General features: G+C 37.6%; 1 protein-coding gene across 1 annotated transcript in view; it reads right to left on the minus strand.

Annotated features, from left to right (window-relative positions):
* Positions 1-9,878, minus strand: part of LOC116287671 (uncharacterized) — a 35,468-nt gene extending 25,590 nt beyond the window's left edge. Inside the window, exons 1-10 of the mRNA XM_089035868.1 lie at positions 6,346-9,878; positions 5,884-6,228; positions 5,725-5,797; positions 5,460-5,519; positions 5,270-5,380; positions 4,079-4,270; positions 3,415-3,471; positions 2,676-2,729; positions 2,509-2,583; positions 2,352-2,399 (exon numbers count right to left, since the gene is read on the minus strand). The gene's annotated coding sequence lies outside the window, so the exon portion shown is untranslated. The remainder of the gene's footprint in view (positions 1-2,351; positions 2,400-2,508; positions 2,584-2,675; positions 2,730-3,414; positions 3,472-4,078; positions 4,271-5,269; positions 5,381-5,459; positions 5,520-5,724; positions 5,798-5,883; positions 6,229-6,345) is intronic.
* Positions 9,879-16,832: the final 6,954 nt, after the last annotated feature.

The raw sequence follows: 16,832 nt of genomic DNA on the forward strand, positions 1-16,832 counted from the left end.
GCTTACAACATGTCTCTTTGGCTAATTCGAACTCATCCGAGGTATCTTGATTCTGCATACTTCTTTCCTTTTCCTCGGAACTCTTTTTCTTTCTTTCATCTTTCTGTTTTATAGATTCTTCCCCGAAAGCAACAATACGGTTGTCTAGGTAACCGTATTGCTCTTTCAAGAACTCGTCAACCCTCAGGTGCGATCGTCCTCTGAAATCATGATTCTTAACCATCTTAAAATAATTCTCTATGTGACCCTGTGTTTTTGTCTTCACCTCTCTGAATGTTAAAGCTTTCTCTGGGTGAGTAGGAAGTTTGAAGCGCTTTAAGGAACCCATCAAAAGGGCGTTCCAAAATGGACATGTCTCAAGTGCTTTGTCAATATATTTCAGCAACGCTTCGTTTTGACATTTGTTTGCGGAAGTAGTGAAGTTCATTTGCAATTTTCTGCTCTCTACTGCCAATCTCTTCTTCTCAAAGTGTGCTGCGGAGGGGTTGTCTTTGGTCGTTGCTCGTTCTGAATCTGTGTCTTCGGCTGCGTCGTCCTCCTTCGTTGCTTTTCCAACATCTTCGATTTCTAATTGTTGTTCCTTCCCCAGTTTCTTAATCTTTTCCTGCAGATTCTTGTATGCTCCTTCCACTTCCTGACACGAGTATTCTGAACTCAACAAAAGACAAATGTCTTCATAAGCTTGAGTTAGCTCTTCAAGTGTGCGGGCATTGACAAGTAAGGAGCATGTGTATAGTAAGAACTGCTTGAAATTTCCTTGTACGTTTGCACGTTTGATTGCGTCATAGAAATTCTTCATCATGTGGCTGCAACAAACGTGAGGAATCATCAAATTGAAGTCGTCAATTGTTGCGGTCTTTGTTACAATCCGATAAGCCCTCTTCAGAAATGCTTGTATAGTTTCGGAATTGAAACTCTTAACGGAAGCTAACATTAGAGCATTGGCTCTGTCTGTAATGATTTGTCGCGGAACTGTACGCTTTGACAGCAATTGATGAGAATACTTGAAATGATTCAAAAAACTGCTGATGGTTGGTACGTTGTGTTTGGTTGTGAGCATCTCGGCCACAGGTATGGACGGCGAGCTCGATTTCGGAGAACTGACAACTAGCGCATAGTAAAGAACCCGTTTACCATTCCAGTTTCCTACTACAGTTCCTGTTGCATCTAAGTGTGCTGCTCCTTTTTGACAAATGTCATTCCAGCATCGCACCTGTCTTTCTGTCCACATGTATATTTCCAGATCTTTTGCATGTTCTAGTTTTTGTATGTATCCCTTCACATTTTTCGCTAATGGGTTTCTCTCGCTTTCCTTCAGTTCGGTGTATGCTTGAACCTCCGCCAACGATTTGTGTACGTCGTCATTCATTCGTCTTGCCTTCTTTCTTCCCTCACTCGATATTTTCTGCATCACAGATTTTGTCAGTCCTGCACCATTTCTGTTACCTGAAGCAATTGCTTCCTTTGTCCTTTCAGCAACCTCGTGATGATAAGCGGTTGTTGGTCTGACATCGTTGCTTGCAAAAAAGTCGTACATCTTCTGACGCTCATGACCGTTGATGTGCTGTGCTCTCTTCTCGTGCACTGAGTGTTTGATACGTCCTTTCTGTTGCACTTCCACAATCCCGAGTGAAGCATTTCTTTTGCTCATTGTTAAGAGCACTTCAACGGAACAATCAGTAAACTTGCAAACGGCCCTTGCTCGGAATGCAACATCTTCGCCTTTTTGCTTTCGACTGTTGTCCGAGGCAACATAGTGGTCTTTCATTGCTAATACGCAGTGTGGGTTACATTCTTTTTGCAGATACTGCAAAAAAATGGATGTCCACGTTCGATGTAGCTTATGTGGTTTGGTTGACCTCTTTTTCAAACCTTCCCATAGGTCAATGGGAATAACAAATCTTGTGTGAGGATCAATGTCAGCATTAAAAAACATTCCGCTTGGAAAAGCTGGACAACCTGCCATATGTCTAACAGTTTCCCTTGAAAGGTTTTCCTGTAAAACGGCAAATGCACTAATTAAGAAAGGAATGAAATAGTTCCGTGTTTTTTACGCAGGCTATAATATGCTTCACTACTATACGTCACATGATAGACATTGCTCAGTTTTTACAATTAAAAGAAAAAGTCGAAACCGAAGAACATGCCTTGTTTTTTATATATATTTGAATAGATAATTCGCAGTGTATTAGTAAAATTCACGTACCTTCTCTTTTCCATAAATACTTCCGTCCCCATCCTTCAGCTTACTGTCGTCTTCCAAATTTTCTGGTGAACTCTGTTTTAAAGTTACGTTCTTAATTATAAGATGTTTGCATTAATAAAATCGTTTTCAATTTTTTTTCACTTACTCTCGGTAGTTCGTTCGTTTTCTTTTTGTCATCACTTTCTGATGATTCCTGTGAACAGAGAAAACCAAATAAATAATTTGTCATCCTCATTAAAATTGTAGTAACAAGATCGTGACATAAGACATCGTGATATCAAACATGTTAAAGCAAGCCCCACCTCTCTAGACTCAAGTTGCGTGCCACCATCCAAGGACTCTAAATCACTCCAGCTTGTTATAGGTTGAAAGTTATCCTATTGTAATGAAGTGTTCTATGTATCAATGACACAGCTAAGATTGAATCTATTGTGCATTTCACTGAAACATTTCATGAAATTACACTCACCTGGTTTTGCAAAATACTTTCATCATCATTTCCTTGGGTTGTTCTGCTTGCGGACTATAATCACATCACAAAAGTTGAAAGATAGATATGGGTATTGAAACACAATACAAAAAACAACACAACATCAACACTTGAAGTGTGCAACATAATAGCACTAAATACTACCAAAGCATGCTAATTCTATTGCTTAATTATACAGCTTCTCATTAATCCCATATAGGTAACTGTTCAATTACTTTCTTAATTGGACAGGTCTTGTTGATATGGGATTAATTAGGCAGCTATATCATTAATAGGTAATGGGATTTCATGCTCCCCAAACAAGAAATAATTAGACTCGAAAAATTCCTCTGACTGCCAAATTGGACTCGGCCTACGGCCTCATCCAATTTTGGAAGTTCTCGGAATTTTTCTCGTCCAATTATTTCTTAATTGGGCAGCATGGAGTCCTATTACATATACTAATTAGCCCTATTTAGTGCTAAATAGTGCAAAATATTGCACACTTTTAGTGTTTGTACTCTACCAAATGGTAATAATTAAAACATAGAAAACAAAGGATTCTGTATATAGTGCTAATTCGAGTTATTGGTCATGGGTTTGGCACCAGCACTCGATCGAATAGATATTACATACTACTGCATATTACTACATATAATAGAGAAATCAAGATATTGAGAGAGGGAGAATCTGGTTCTTTTCAATCAATATAATTTATGTTTGTGGAGAGCTACCTTACCTTGACAATGCACTCGGCCTCCTCCGTACCTGAAGATGCGTTGACTTCTATGCCACACTGAACATACACAAATTTTCATATTAAAGTATATTTAAAATAGAGAAATTTATGAACTGAACCCAGGCTCTGTTTAAAAAAGGAAAACGGACAAACAATCAAAAACAAAGCCACTATTAATCCATTTACTAGCATTCATCAGACTTGAATAGCTGTGGGGGTATTATTAAAAGCATGATGAAAGAGTTTCGTTTGCATTTCTGGGTTCTCATGTTTACGGTACAGCTGTAAGACTCAAGCATACATAGCAAGAGAAAATGAACTAAGTAGTTCATGTTCTCTTGTACATAGTCTTAGGCGAAACGGTCCCTGTTATTACTTTGCACAATCAATGTACAGCATGTGTATTTTTCTGGTTGTGTTTAAAGCTCGGCATTGTTTCAAATTAGAAATTCTCTTTCAAATAATATTATTTTCGAAATCTTCATATGACCTTTAAAACGATATATAGCATTAGGGCGGGGTTTTGTTGAACGTGTTGCGTAGAGAGAGTTTAAGAGAAACATACCCCTGAAGGTCTCCGATAACCTTAAGCAAACGACCTCGACAAAAATAAAAATTACGAAACATGACAAAACACACAAGAAAGGTCCTGACTAACACAAACCTTTTTCAGCACATCTTCGCAAAGAGGACAAACATACGAATTCCCATTTGGACAGTTGGAGTATCCCCGCAGCTGCTGACCTTTAAAATTCAGCCCAACGCACAAAGGATGGTAGAATATAAGACAATTTTGGCATTGGACATCACAAATGATGTATTCCCCTTTCTCCTCTTCACCACACAGGCAAAAGTGCTGGTAAAATAGGGAATATATTTTTATGTTTAATAATATGTACATTAAGTTGTGAAATGGTAGTTTACAGATCAAACCCCCATACCAATCGTTAGATTAAAACTAAAAAGACAGGATAGTACAATAACCCGGTCACACAGTGAAAAAAGATTAAAGCTGTAGACGGGTGGTTTCGCACAGAATATCTGGCCGGCGCATGTAATAAATTAATTAAGGTCTTGGGTGACGTAATTTTTGGTTGGGGGAGGGGGAGGTGAGATTGGATCCTAACTATGAAGTATTCATTGGCTTCAAAAATTATTAAGAACCGAATGTTACTTCTTTTTCTTCACTTAACACGAGGGTCCTGAAGGGGTAAAATGGGATTTGCCTTTTTCAGCAGCTGGGAAATGGGATTTCATGCACTGGGAATGGGATTCATGAAACCAAGACAATAGAAAAATGGGAATGGGATTTAGATTTGAGCAACTCAGGCTGGGATTGTTAGATTTGAACTGACATTTGCAAAAAAACGTGTTTCCTGCGGGAAAATGGGATTAGGACTCCCCTCCCCCCCTCCTTCCATCCCCCCTCCCCACCGGCATTCAGGACCCTATAACACGGGTCTCTGTTCGGTTTTGGAAACATTGACAACATATAAAGTTAAACGATGTATTAAAAATTGAACGCTTAGATAATTCCACGCCAATGTACCGATGGCTATAATAGACTAACATTTGGTGCCTTTATCTAAACGAAAAATGACAAAAGAACTATCTGGATAGCATTAACAGAATGCTGCTATCATAATGTCATTAAACGAAGACAAAAAAACAAAAACGAAAAACAATGCATCCGCGAAACGCATGAAAGCCAACTCGTTTAGAGACCAGAAGTATTGAATAAAGCCAGTCTAGTGAAAGTAAAAAGAAGTTTGACTCTGTTTGAGTTGCAGAGTACATTGATATGTGACATATTTGGATACGTATTTACTGAACATAACAACTCGTGTATATTTACCTCTTTTGGATCCCTTTCTCTTTTTCTTGAGTCATTCACTGGAGTATATACTAGCGCAGTCTCCCCTGCGCTTGTAGATGAAATGCCACAGCAACCGTCGTCACTTCTCAACTATTAATGAAACAGAAACTCTGATATTAATACGATGATACCAGTTATCATAAATAGTATTTCACTTTCTGTTTCTGACCTCGTGTTTTGTTCTCCTCAAGAATCTGTCAATAATGTAATCTTTAAGTCTTCTGGGAGTCTGATCAAATACCAAAGTGGAGTTAACTTCAAAATATGTCCTCAAATTAAAAATACTGAATATAATACATTGTCAACAGTAAAGAAAGAAGAAAAAAAAAGAAGGAAGGAAGGAAAGAAACATATAAAAGAATAAGAAGAAAGTTAAAAGACAAAACAAATGAAAAAAGATTATGATAGTTGCATTTGTTTTGCATGCAGTTTACCTTAACAGCTTTCCTCAATACGTGCCGCGTCGGATTCTTTTTTTTTCAACAAAGGGGTAGCATCCTCAGCGATCTTTTAGCAAGGACAAAAATAACGAAAGTCATGCAGCCTCAAAATTTATAGATAATAGCCTTGAGCCTTCAATTATTGTTACTTACTTCTCTGTTGTGCTTGAAATCTTCTTGTGATTCCTTTACTTCCACAGAGTTTGAAACGTGAACAACACCATTGACAGATTTTACAGCAAAATGAGACGGAATGTTGTCGTCCGGCAAAAGGTTGTGACTGCCATCGCACTCGTAATTGGAGTCTGATATACGTTCGGAATCGGAAGAAGTACTGATTGTAGAGTATTCGTCGGTGAGAAAGCTAGAGGAGTATTTGCTCGAAACAATTTCGCTGTCACTTCTATTTTTGGTTATTTGGCACTCGTTTTCTTTGTGGTATGTATCCTTGCTTGTAAAGCATTTTTGGTCAGATGATACACTTCGGGATTCCTCAACCTCGGAAAAAAGCGATTTGGAGTATATAAGGCATCATTTTTTTTTATAATTTTTTTTGAAAAATTTGCAGCAATATTTGATTACCTTACTCTTGAAATGAATGGTTGTTATCCTTACCGGGATATCAAGGTTTCTCAAATGACGGTGCCAACAGTCGTAAACTGCTCGGGTTTCCCCTTCTGATACATTTTCAGGACCATAGACGAACTCAGCTAGCTTCCAGAATTTACCATTACGTTTTCTCGAGTCGCCTTTTGCGGGCCGTAAGTCAGGATTGTTCCTTACTATCTGAACAATTCTCTGTACATCAAGCGATCTTTTTTTCCGTTTCTGAAAAAAGGAAAGTAGCAGTTTTTTTACAGTTCGTTTGGAATGAAACTGTTCTGGTGTTTAACCTTAGAATAGGGAAATAGATATATATTTATGTTGCTGTGTAGTCAGCCTAACCAACTTATTGCACTTACCTTAACGCGGGACATCTTTGCTTGAATCGAGCATGAATGGCATCGCTGATATTCCTTTCAAGTGAAATACTTACTGCTCATTCTGCAGTGGTAGGAGCAGCAAGCCGATCTTAGGTATGCAATAGTTGCCAAAAGATAGTAAGAACTATAGAGTAGCTTGACAGTGATTTCTGTGCGGGTCAAGTGCGAATGATGCTATGTTCTCATTGCCCTACTAGATATAAACTAACCCCAGAGTTAGGATTCGAGTTAGGATTCGAGTTAGGATTCGAGTTAGGATTCGAGTTAGGATTCGAGTTAGGATTCGAGTTAGGATTCGAGTTGGGATTCGAGTTAGGATTCGAGTTGGGATTCGAGTTAGGATTCGAGTTAAGATTCGAGTTAGGATTCGAATATTGGAACAAATATCATTGGATAAATTCTTGGTTATTGCCAATAATTTGTTTAGAATCACCATGCAGTTCTTTTGACTAAAACATTCACAACATACAGCAGTTTGTTGTATACGTAATACATATTGAAATCATTCCATGCACTTGTGGGCTACTCGAATTATACAAACCCCAACAAATTATAATTTTAGGTCAAATTCCTATTATATCATCCATCTTAGATTTACTTGTACGTAGTAATGCTGTGAATTATTTACTTCAATTTGTTTTTAAACAAAGCTGAAAAAATATTTTCCCCAGCTTTAAAGGGTCAATAATTTGTGTTAGATTCCAAAACGCGAAACATTTACTATTGTAGTCAGATATCGATGACGGTAGTCATTGCAGCAGTGATATTTTAACATGTGACGGATATGATATCTTCACTGTGCAGAATGTACGTTTTAAACATTAAAGAAGTAGTCCTTTTTAACTCGTAGAAACGAGTTATTGTGAGGGGTCTGAATGTCACTCATACACTCAATATGGCGTTGCAGATCGATATTTAATGGTATGTACATCTTGAGTTGAGCATCTGCCGAACCCTATACGAATTGTCATGAAAGCGAAAGCTAGCTCATCTACGGCATAAGGTCAATTAAATCCGCTATATTTTATAGTCATTTATTTAATAAAATCTCTGGGCTCAGTGCATAAGTATCCACGAGATGGCCATATGGTGCGTTTGATCGTTCGTCGCTTCGCTCACTCGTGAAAATCCTTTCAACACTCGAATATAAAATTTGTATCTTCGCGCGCCGCCCATGTAACTCCTCTATGTATCCTCTATATATCCTCTATATATCCTATAAATTCATGGGCGATTAGTGAATAAATAAGTAAGAAATATGAATGAATGGTTGCATGAATGAATGAATAAACGAACATAATCAATTCAATCATATTGAATAAACAAGATCATAAATATATTTACATTATTTATACATCATTATCGTTTACAGAAAACACGGAGTATAACGCAATTATAACATCGCCCATTCAACGAGAGAGTTCAGTTGTTGAACTCTACACTAAAGAACTGCATGCTTGAGGCTAAACGAATATCCAAATTGATAATCCAGACGTGTCTAATAAAATTTGCAATATTTAATGGTGTCAGTTATTTTATTATACCTCGTACTCTAGTTGAGGCTAGTTGATGAGCCGGTGAGCGACAACGTTGAACCAAAAGAAACACAACAAGATACAATATAGCTGTAGGTGCTATTAAAGCACAGTGTCCATAACGCACGAACAAAGCAAAATCAAATTGGGGGGAAAATAGTAAGAGGGTTGTCTGGTATACTACCTTTTCATCATTACTGGTATACTATACTTTGTTTCCGGTGCCAACGAAACATGTGACCAAACGGCGGCATCGGAACAGCACGTGTTTGGTGTTTGGTGCTTAACGTGACTAAGGTCAGCTTTACCCTATTAAGCGACCACCATTTATGAAGCGGCTACTATCAAAAGTCCAAAAGTATTTGCCACTAAATTACTGTAGTGATACGGTACCTCTGTTAAGCGGTCGCGGCCACCTTGAGACTGTCCCAGCGTTTGAGCAGCGTTTGTTTTATATCATGACTATCAAATGATTATCGGTTATCATTTTTAAATGCAAAAAAGAAGCGTTAATAGTAAGTACAGAGATTTCAGGAAACGTTTTATAATTGTTATTAATTCATGCTCAGCCCCATTTATCGGCCTCTTATTTAATTTACTTTTCCGAATCCTAACTCGAATCCTAACTCGGAAGATAGATACCCTCGCCCTACTATACATATAGTTGAAAATGCTTAATTAGTAGCTTATCGCTTCTTAAAGATATGACTGTGTTTTCACTAGGACAATTTAAACTAGCTTAAATACGACACCGGAAATAAGGCAAAATTAAACTACCTAGCAAGATGGTTTAAATTGTCCTACCAAATAAATGGGCCAATCACAGTTTTATTCTTGAAAGGTGGGCGTCGCATTTAAAAAACACCTTCAGGAATTTTACGCAAGCTAACTAATCAGGGTTTGGATAGATGCCTATTATCGTGTAACTTCCTGCCCCCATCCTGGCACGCCTATAGATAACGTGATGACAAGTAACAAGGTGCAGATAAGCTTGCTGCAATTAGAAATGAAAAAAACTTTTATTTTATTTTAATTTAATCGTTAAAAGAAAACACTTGTTCTGAATCTTGTGTAAGATGGTACCCTCGACATAGTATTATCCGACCCTCGACTTAGTACCCTCGACCTCGACATAATACTCGACCCTAGACACTTGACCAAAAGACAAACTCATGTAAGATCCGTGTAAATGTTGACAAGAAAATTGACTGGATATCGACCACACACAGTCATTCTTTTGACGAAGTCATAATCCTACTTCTCAGTGCTGTGTTCTATCAACATATTTATTCCAAAAGAGGTGGTTTATTTTGCGGGTTCATTGTGTTCATTGTTCTATTACTGCCATACAAAGTTTCATTTATAGAGAAAAAACAGCAATATTCTTTAGAGAAGAAAAATCGTGGTTCATTATGATTGGTTAATGTTGACACTTTTGTTCGTTGATGATGAAAAGGCAATGGAAAATAACGAAAGTTTGAATTCGGCGTTAAGTGAAAAACCTTTGAAATTGAGGGCATCGAAAACATAAGAAAAAATCTCGGAAAAATTCTAAAAACCTTTGCACTGGGCTAAGTGGTGTAGTGATAGTCCGTTGCATGATTGTCTAGGAATTCGGTTGAATCGTACAGAAGTTATTGAAATTTAAGAAGGCGTCTCTGTAACAGCGTGCCACTCGATCTGGGCTCGAAAAATAGATTTCTTTTATATTCCTACCATCAAAAGTACTATCTATCCTCACTACAAAATTGCAGTTAGAATTGTTCTAAATTCTTTTTTCCACCCGCTATGCGAATTTTTGTCCATCGACCCCAAATCAGTGAAAGACGCCGATTTTCGAGGTCGGCCGAGGGCTACTTTCAAAGTCTGTTTTCTCGGGTTTTTCTGCACATAAAAGCTAATTTTTCTATCCAGAACTTAAGCCTAGTGTAACTTCTGCATAAAAACAGTAATAGTTTTTTTTGGAATGCGCGAATTCTGAAAAATAATCCTAACTGATCGAGACTACTGAAAGCGTGACGTGGAAAGCTAAGATTATGAGACCTCGAATATTGCAAATTTCTCATTTGTGGCACCTAGCCCAGCCCTAAAATACCATTCAACCTTGAGATAAGAAGCTATTTTATAGATGTGTGCAATAAAATTTGCGACACATTGCGTTTCTACGAAATAAGTTAAGTTTCAAATTGTTCTATTTTCAGTTATTTCCTTGCGTGACACGACAGGCCGTTGGGTCTGTGACGGCTACTTCTTTGCTCATTATCCTCAATACCATTACCTAAAATATAATATGATGAATTAAACCTTAACTTTACAATATTTGTTCCAATATAAAAGATTTCAATGATCTACGGCTTCATTTAATAGTGTTTCTATAAGCTGTTTTGAAATTTCACCGCACAGTAATTCTTTTTACTCGAATATCTCGAGGTCGGGAGGTCAATCGCTATTTGTTTATTTAATTGTGGTAAATTTAGTAAAGAAATCCTCGCTTAGTAATATATCTCGAAACATACTAAAGAGATCCAAAACTGAGAACTGTTCTTGCCTGTAGAGCTGAATATTTCTAGTTTTTTTAGTTGAAGGTAACATATTATTCATATCATTGTAAGTGAAGGATGTACTTGCCCGCGTTAGCAGCGTTATTCACTGTGTTATTGATCAACTCTATACTTATATTAGTAGTACTTGGAATACTGAATCTATGTCTTTGTACTGAATACTAGTGAGTTAGACTAGGACGTCTAAATTGAAGACTCTTGCAAAAAAATAAAATAAAATAAAACAAAATAACAATGCATAATAATTTTTTTTAAATATACATCTTTAATATAATACAAATAACCATACGAAAACAAATACGAATATATATCTAAGAGCAAAATTATCAGAGAGAAATGAAACTATATACGATGGGCTCCGCCGAGAACCAGACGAAGCTTCTTATACAGTATATCACTTCTTCAAGAGACACCTTCAACACTTAGCATGGGCTGGGCTCTAAAACCAAGAGCCGGAGCTGCTCTACAGAAAATGTGCGGTCGTATTTGACAGAAAGTTTGATCTGGGTGAGAGGACTGGTAGAAAAGCAGACCCTGAACAAGTTGCCGCGGAAATGCGGTGCGCGAGAAATGAGAACAATGAAAGGCGCTTTGAAAGAGAAGAATCGGGCTATCGAAGACCCAGATTGACCAGATTGCAGGATTCTTTTCACGTCTTTCCACTTCGCGAAAAAATCCACAGTACGAGATATTACCGTGACCAGTCCTCAACAAAATGTACGAGCTTTGGTAGACGAGGAAGACATTCAGGATGTAATACGAGAGTCAGAACGTAAATCTGTTACAAGAATTTGAGGATAGCATTGGCCTGCAACACCCCATTATGCACTAGTCAATTGAAACCCCCACCCCCCGACCCCCGCGAAAGAATAATAATAAGAACCTATAAGGCTACAATTTTAAGAAAGGTTCTTATCAGTGGAGTTCAGTGTAAAAGTGTAAAGGTAGAAACTGCTATAAATTTGTTTGAGCATGTGTTTTGTGTAGAACATACTGCTCTGCACTAGGCTACGGGCTGTCTGTGCTTGGAATCACAACGCCTTCTTTGGTATTTTTCAAGATGGCCGACCTCTTGTTTCCAGGCCCTTACATATTCAAACGAGCGTTAAATTCCCCGCTCGATTCCCCGCTGAGAAAACCATTCGCTAAATCCCCGAACCCCGGGTGCAATCATGCTCTTAAAAGCACATCAAAAACGCGTCACGTCCCCGTTCAGTGCCCCGCTAGCCGCGGGGGTTTCAATTGACTAGTGCATTATGACACGTACAATCTATGCGACTACTATATCAAAGAAACAAGATCTCAGCCTTCAATGGCGGAAGCTGAGCATTAGAGAGTTTTAGATTGACTTTTTTTTCTCCCCGCAAACGGCAAACGTGACCACGTTTTCATAGTTTCCCTGTATTTTGCTTTACCTTTTGCAAACCTTATCACCAGGCGCAAATATTCTTTTGATGATCGATGATAATGATAATGATAATGATAATGAAATGATAATGATAATGATGATTTATTAAATTTTATTATGAAATAATTGGGATACTACGCGCGCTATGATTGGTCGAAAACCATGTTTGATGAGAGTATCAAAACACGCTATCGTCATTTCGCGCGCGCGAGTATTGCAACTGTCAGATTTTAATTTATCGCGCGCTCATTGGTCAGTTTGAATAAGACGGCAGGTAGGGAGAATTTACTTAAATTTTGCCTTTTTTCGATCTTTTCGCGAGTTTGTTATTTTATAAATCAAATCGAAAACAGTTTTCTGTGTTTGATACTCTGATCAAGACACTTTGGATGTTGGGAGAACACTCGAGAAGCTGGAAACCACTCCCCTACGCGTCGTGGTTTCCTACGCTCCTCACGTGTTCTCTCAACATCCTGCGTGTTTTGATCAGAGTATCAAACACGGAAAACTGTTTTTGATCTGTTAAATAATACTAACAATAATGATAATTATAATAATAATGATAATGATAATGATAATAATAATAATAATAAAAATAAAAATAAAAAAAATAATAATAATACAACAAAACAACAATTAAAAAAAGGCCGTCCAATAAAAACATCAATAAGAACAATCTACCTAAGATTTCAGGAATATCAACCATCACAGATTTTGAAAGAATGCTTTTGACGCAACCATAATAGCTTGGCTTCAAAGTAGTTGAACTTACTCGGGTAGAGTGAGAGCTGAATGTTTCTCTAAGAGAAATGAGCAATACATTGATTGCTTGATTGAATAATGGTAATTATAATGATAATAATAATAATGGTTTATTTGAAGCATATCTACAGAGTAGCTCTATATCTTCAAAATTATTGGAGGAGCCAGTACCCGCAACCTCCACTTCCGAACTGCCGCCCCTGTATGATCATAATTTTCACAATCACTCGTTCTGTGGTTATAAATGAATTCATACGTTTGTTTACACCTGTTGCAAAAATCGTCGTTTCAGCCGAAGAACAGTCAAGACTGCAAAGTATTTTTTCGAAAAAATGATAGTATATGGAGTTCGAAAATATCGGAAGGACGAAACACCTTTTCACAATAAAAAATGATGGATAATTTATAAAGGAAATAAACGTTGAGAATGTTAAATGACTAGTGACAAAGATATCAATGATATATTACCTACAACTTAAAAAAAACTAGAAATATTCAGCTCTACAAACAAGAACAGTTCTCAGTTTTGGATCTTTTTAGTATGTTTCGAGATATATTACTAAGCGAGGATTTCTTTACTAAATTTACCACAATTAAATAAACAAATAGCGATTGACCTCCCGACCTCGAGATATTCGAGTAAAAAGAATTACTGTGCGGTGAAATTTCAAAACAGCTTATAGAAACACTATTAAATGAAGCCGTAGATCATTGAAATCTTTTATATTGGAACAAATATTGTAAAGTTAAGGTTTAATTCATCATATTATATTTTAGGTAATGGTATTGAGGATAATGAGCAAAGAAGTAGCCGTCACAGACCCAACGGCCTGTCGTGTCACGCAAGGAAATAACTGAAAATAGAACAATTTGAAACTTAACTTATTTCGTAGAAACGCAATGTGTCGCAAATTTTATTGCACACATCTATAAAATAGCTTCTTATCTCAAGGTTGAATGGTATTTTAGGGCTGGGCTAGGTGCCACAAATGAGAAATTTGCAATATTCGAGGTCTCATAATCTTAGCTTTCCACGTCACGCTTTCAGTAGTCTCGATCAGTTAGGATTATTTTTCAGAATTCGCGCATTCCAAAAAAAACTATTACTGTTTTTATGCAGAAGTTACACTAGGCTTAAGTTCTGGATAGAAAAATTAGCTTTTATGTGCAGAAAAACCCGAGAAAACAGACTTTGAAAGTAGCCCTCGGCCGACCTCGAAAATCGGCGTCTTTCACTGATTTGGGGTCGATGGACAAAAATTCGCATAGCGGGTGGAAAAAAGAATTTAGAACAATTCTAACTGCAATTTTGTAGTGAGGATAGATAGTACTTTTGATGGTAGGAATATAAAAGAAATCTATTTTTCGAGCCCAGATCGAGTGGCACGCTGTTACAGAGACGCCCTCTTAAATAGTTGTTATTCGAGTGAGATGCTAAAATTTTTCCAAGTGTCGCGGGCTGCTATTATGCGGAGCCAAAACCATTAAAAATTATGCGATTACATTTTTTTTAGAAAGAAAGCATGTTGGATTCCTCACCGAAATGGAGTATTTTAAAATCAATACATAAATCAGGAGAATTTTGGTAGCACTTATTAATATCTAACTTGACCTCTGCGAATGTCCGCCTGAATGTCCGGCTAACTTCAGCGTCATGACTTCGAGGGTTTGGATTCGCTTCTACGCAGCTACGAATTGACAAGATTTTTACATCAGTATGTTCGTGGTCTAGGGATTCTTAAACCGTTCCGTGGATGCCGTGGTGGAAAAGCAAAGAAATTACATGTGGATACAAGCAAATTAAATATTCAAGTTAACACCTCGGCAAGTCCATTGATAACTAAATCAGCCACTGGTGATAACTAGTAGAGGACTAGCGTGGACTGCGTCGGTGTTTCTGAATAAAACAGCAAGAACTTGTAGAAAATAAAGTGACCAATGAGAAATAAGCATATGAAGAAATTAAAGAAAACAAAAACGCCTTAGTATTTATACACCCCTTCTCATCTTTTCTTTGCACTTACTCCGACGAAGGACTAACGTCCGAAACGTCAGTTTCACAAAGCTTTTTACGGGGATTCAATTTATCCACAAGTTCCTCTGTACAAAAATATAAACATCACGCCTCTGCTCCACTAATTCTGCTAAACTTTAGTTCCTGGAATTCGAGATCTATACGTAATAAATCTGCTATTTTTCAAGATTATATTTGTGACAGGAGAATCGATCTTGCTGCACTTACCGAGACCTGGCTAACTACTGATGATGCAACGGTTAGAGTTGAATGTACTCCTTCCAGTTATATAAGATGGTGGACTGCCAGCGTAAGTCCAGTCGTTGTGGTGGTGGTACTGCTTTGGTTTATCGTTCTGAATTATCGATCATACAGATTGGCGCTGGAGAAAAGCCTTGATTTGAGTTTACTGCCGAGTTTACTGTCTCAAGCGATAATTCTAAAGTTAGACTTCTTATTGTGTACCGCCCATCATACTCGGAGAAACATTCTGTCTCGATAAGCCAGTTCAAGGGCACTAGGACACCGAATGTGGTTGGATTTTTATAGTTTTTTTTCCTTTCGATTATTTGAATTAATTCAACGTTATACTTGTTTGACTTATCTTGTGTCCGTGTTCCTTCGTTCGCTGTTGTAATCTAGACGTTTTCATTCCAAAGGTCAAACGGTTTGAATAGCCTATGAGCGTTACTTCTTTAACGGTCGTTCCGTACTTGACTCTGTTTGTACTATTACCAACAACAACGCGACCGCGCGATGCTCCTTACGTCAGTAATATTGAACCGTCCAGAGTTAATATGGTTAATCAAATTCACCTTAAGTTCCATATAGACAAAGCTTGCACAAGCTTGTAATTTGTTAGTTTTTCCTCTGAAGTGAACTAAGTTGATGCCTGCACCCTGTCATTAAGGTAATGATAAATGTAATTTTATAAGTATTAATCTTTTCCAGGCTTCTAAGGGAGCGGTCATTAATTATTGGGGGGGGGGGGGGGGGGGGGGGGGGGGGGGAGGGCCGGTAAATTTATGGGGAGGGCTAGGATTTTTTGGGCCCTCCATTAGGGAGGGCCAAAAATTTTTGGGCGCATGCTAGAGGGAGGGTCGCAATTTTCTGGGTCCCCATATAATCCACAAAAACCTACTTCAAGCCAAAACATACTTCATTTATAATTATATAATAAACAGAATATTACATGGGCGCTTGGAGATACGCAATTTATCTTCTCGTGTTGAAAATCTCTCACTCGTTCGCTGCGCTCACTTGTGAGAGATCTTTTCAACACTCGAAGATAAATGTCGTATCTCCGCGCGCCCATGTAATATCCTCTATTTATTATTATTATCATTATAAATTGCTCTCATCATCAATGCTGACATCATCACCATCATCGTCGTCGTCATCATCAACATCATCATCATCACTATCATCATTATTATCATCATAATTATCATAATCTAACCCTTGCTCTTCATCATCATTATCTACATAGTTTTTTCCACATTTATATCTTGATTCAACAGCATGCGTAAATGTTGTTTTGCTCTTTCATCCAGGTGAGGTGATGATTTAGATATGAGGGCTACTGCCCATGTTCTCTCTCTTTTACCAAGTTTCATGATAATTGGATCCTGCAAATCTTGATGAGTACAAACATCGTCTCCTTGAACTGATGGGGCTATATTTGCACAGTTCTAGCATTTTTTCTAGCTGTGTTCCATTTTTTTTCGTTTTTCGATTGTTCTGTTTTTGTGCTCGCGATTTTCTCTTCATTGCGGAGAAGTTGAAACGAAATGCCGATGTGCAATCATCCAAAAGCTTGATAAGTCGGTTTTGTAACAA

This window comes from Actinia tenebrosa, unplaced genomic scaffold, assembly GCF_029948245.1.
Source record: "Actinia tenebrosa isolate PJP-AT-01 unplaced genomic scaffold, QUT_ActTen_1.0 PGA_scaffold0__85_contigs__length_37466705, whole genome shotgun sequence".
In the NCBI taxonomy this organism is placed as follows: domain Eukaryota; kingdom Metazoa; phylum Cnidaria; class Anthozoa; order Actiniaria; family Actiniidae; genus Actinia; species Actinia tenebrosa.